General features: G+C 33.9%; 1 pseudogene; it reads right to left on the reverse strand.

Moving 5' to 3' along the window:
• Positions 1 to 2,815: 2,815 nt before the first annotated feature.
• On the reverse strand, positions 2,816 to 3,798 carry LOC138171057 (cyclin-dependent kinase 1 pseudogene; annotated as a pseudogene).
• Between the last annotated feature and the right edge of the window lie 391 nt (positions 3,799 to 4,189).

Here is a 4,189-nt window from a genome sequence, read left to right on the forward strand (position 1 = left end):
CATGTATTAAATTTTCTGTGTATTTCCAATGCTTAAATCCAATGCTAAGTCATACTTAGCAGTGTGTTACAACATACTGCCTGGTATGTAGAAAGCATTTAGTGAAGCGTTCACTGACTTACTGACTACATTATCTAGACTTCTCATCAGTACTGGAAAAAAAGAGTCCATTTAGTAATAATATAAAATTGTATTGTCTTCTACAACATATTTCTGGTAACATCATGACATAGCTATATGTGATGAATCCAAGTTTAAAATTTGTTTTAGTTGAAACTATATTTTTTTCCATTCCCCCAAATTTCAATGTATAAAACCTATGTAACTTTATAATTGATACAATTTCTATGTACTACTTATTACTCCTCAAACTTTTATCTAATATGGATTTCTGCAGTTGTGAAATAATTTAGAGAAAACCTGGGTTTATTTGAGCATTTATTTAATTTCCTGTAGCTCTTGACTTAAAACTATGGAGAATAATGCTTCTGGATCAGCTCAGTCCAAATTCAACTCCCCCCTTTGATACAGGAAAGTCATACTATCCCCTTAATCACATTTCTTTCTTTTCTTACTGCCATGACACACAAGGTGTTGGCACCTCCTAAGCTCTGTGTAAATGTCATGCAAAGTATCATATCAGGATCTCTGGACTCTTTTATTTTTGATCTTCATTATAATTTCAATGGTACATTTCACATAATTTTGCACAAGCTTAACTTTAGTTCTAGTGACTCAACCCCTCTGATTTATAGACAGCAACCTTACTACTGATGTGTATCAGTTTATCTTTTCATATTTTGGTTACCCATCCTTATCCTGCTGTTTTAACATTACTGGTATGATATAGAAGGTCCTTCACCTGATGTAGTCAGTTTTCAACTCTACTCTTGATTCTCTTGAGATAAATTGAAGTGTTTGTGAAAAATAATGAAGGCTAGCTATGCATAATTATAACACTGAAAGTAGAAAGGGTATTTCTGAGCACTGCTGAAGGGCCAGATGGCTATGGCCCAATCTCCCCCCACCCCACTACCTTCAAGTCAGTCTTGATTTTCAATGTTCCTGGCTTCTATTTAGCCACTATAGATATAGTCACTAATAAAATTAGAAATAGAGAGAAAGATAGAGATGGAAATAGTAGAGATAATAGAGTTTGACAAATGTGAGTGTGTACAAATTTGAAATGCACCTTAGGGAATCTTCAGAAATGTATACTACATTCTTTCTCTATCTGTTCCATAGAATTATGTTATCTCTTTCTCTTGAAAGGAATTCACTGCTGCTACTTTTTTCCCATATAAATCCAATTCCCAAGAGTTTTCCAGAGTAACTTCCTTAACTTCTTGTTTTACAATTCCATATTTTCCTAGCTCTTCCTCCCTGTAATCAAATGTCACATTATTTTAAATGTCTCCTGAAATCCCACCTCATTTGTGATATCTCCCTGAGTTAATAAAAACTTAAAAAAACACCTCACTGCAACTTATTTCTATTTAAAACCCAAGCATGGAATGGAAGATATTAGAAATTTATAAATGAGTATCTAATTAATATGTTATTAACATTTTATGTAATGTTCCAATCAAGCTACATACTTTTATGGTTATTGTTACTAAAACTTGGTTCAATTTTTTTAATATATTCTTCAATATTTAAAAAATACAATTGATGCTTAATCAAAACCAAACTACAAATGGTACAGAAATAATATTACCACTATGTTTATCAATACAAATTATGATTTTCTTAGTGAAAGTCTATACCATTTATTTAGAACTTTCTCTTGGTACCACTTTTCAACTCCGGACCATAAAATTTATATTCTACAACAGTCCCTTCTCAGGTAAAATCAATTCTACCAGGTAACTAATATAATACAGAATGTATCCAAGAAGCATAAATGTAAGTTCACTGAAGTGAGAATGAAATGAATTTATATCATTTTTATTTTTTCGCTTCATGCTTATGATAAAGGAAATGATCATATGTAAAAGAGCTAAAATGTATGTAGTATGTTATTACAATTATCTTTAAATTTATTCCCTTATTTGATCCTACATGATAATCCTGTTACAGATGAGAAACCTGAGATTCATTGAAGTGATGCAAATTCTATAAATTCACACAAAGCAATAAATAACAGGGTCAAAATCTTAAGTAAATATATTGTAGTATAAGGTCAAGGGTTTAAAGAATCTAATACTTGGAAGAGAGTTCAAATCCATCTCATGCCTATGAGCACTCTTTACAATACGACTGGCAAATGATAATACAGCCTGTGCTTAAATAACTCTATGAAGGGAACCAACTACATCCTAGAGTAGAATAACCTTTCTTTGAATATATGAAATTGCAAGTAAATTTATCTTTATGTCAACACTAAATCTGACTTATTATGTGTTTCACCAGTTGCTTACAGCTCTGTCTTATGTGGCCAAATAGCTATTTGACATGACAGCTCTTCAAACAATTTATGATTGAAATTATGTATATTAATTAATAGATGTATACTGTTAGACAAGTCATTTTTTCTCCTTGATATTCAGTTTTCTCATCTATAAAATAAAAGGACTAAATAATTTTGTATATCCTTTTCTTTTTTATTTACAGTTTTATTTATAGAAAACAAGACAGCTGTACTGATGAGATCTGCATGGAGCATTATTCATTACAATGATATTTATAGTTTTATGCAACACTTTGGAAAAAGAGGACAGCTTCAATTTTACAACAGAGATAGGAAACACCTATAAAGACAAATGTTGACACAGCTTAACATCACAAAAGGTCTATCCATTCTTGATATAAAACCCAGGAATCACTGGGCTGGACAACTAGAGCTTCTTAATCTGACTGTCCAGGTCACTAAATTATGGATGGTTCAAGGCCATTTTGCCAGAAATTCTTTTGGCAGCATCATAGACCAACATTTTAGAGAGCAGATCGATGCTGTTTTCATCAACGTTCTTGACATGTGATGTCAAATTTCCTGGTTTCCACTTGGGGAATATATTCTCATAATCCTTCAGTGACTCAACTTCCAGCCACACTTCATTATTAGGAGTCCCCAAAGCCCTGAAGATTGAGAAAAGCTGGTCAATTTCAGAATCCCAGTGGAAAAGGGGCTTCTTGGTTGCTAATTCAGCAAATATTGTGCCTATACTCCAAATGTCTACAGGAGGGGAATATCTGCCATACCCCAGCAACACCTCTGGAGGCCGGTACCACAGTGTTACCACCTTGTGTGTAAAGATCCTTATAGGAATTCCAAAGGCCCATGCAAGTCCAAAGTCAGCTAGCTTAATTACACCTTTATCATCTATTAACAGATTTTGAGGTTTCAAATCTCTATGAAGAACTCTTCTCTAGTGACAAAAGACAATGCCTTGTAAGATTTGGTACAAATAACTTTTAACAAGTGAAGAATCCATGTACTGGCCAGGAGGGATAGAATCCAAGTATTTCTTGAGGTCCATAGAGAGAAATTACAAAATGAGGTAGAGTCTAGCATCCTGCATGAGTACATTTTGAAGGCTGACAATGTTAGGATGACAAAGTTCTTTCAACAGAGAAATTTCTTGAATTGCAGTACTTGGACCGCCCACCTCCTCACACTCTAATCTGATTTTCTTCATGGCTACCACCTGACCTGTAGTTTTATGTCAACCCTTATATATAACACCATAGGTACCTTCCCCAGTTATATTAATTTTTGTGTAGTCCTCCATAGCTATTCAATATGCTGGAGACTCCAAGGTGGCCAAGGCTAAAGGGGCAGCAGCAGCGGCGGCTGCAGCAACAGCAGGACCGGCTCGACCATCTCAGCTCTCTGGACGCCCCTGAATGTCCTTTTCAAATTTAAATTACATGGTCTTTTGATTTCTGTTTTTCTCTTTGGGTATAACAGGTTAGAGAAAGAGAAGGAAAGTCTTTTTTTCATTCTATGGACCTCTGCCATTATTTCATGATAATTATGAATAATCCATCAAATAGCAAATGCACAAAGACTAATTAAGGGATAGCTAAGCCGGAAAACACAAAATACTGAAATAAAATCTGATAATCTACATTAGAAAAAGTAACAAAACCTATTTTTGACTAACTCTTGTGATTCTCGGATATAAGCACCCACAATTGCATCTTTAATTAAGACATGTATACACACATATATACATATATCGGCATA

Source organism: Petaurus breviceps, unplaced genomic scaffold (genome assembly GCF_028583685.1).
Source record: "Petaurus breviceps papuanus isolate PSGF00001 unplaced genomic scaffold, PetGlider_PUasm1.0 41, whole genome shotgun sequence".
Taxonomy (NCBI): Eukaryota; Metazoa; Chordata; class Mammalia; order Diprotodontia; family Petauridae; genus Petaurus; species Petaurus breviceps.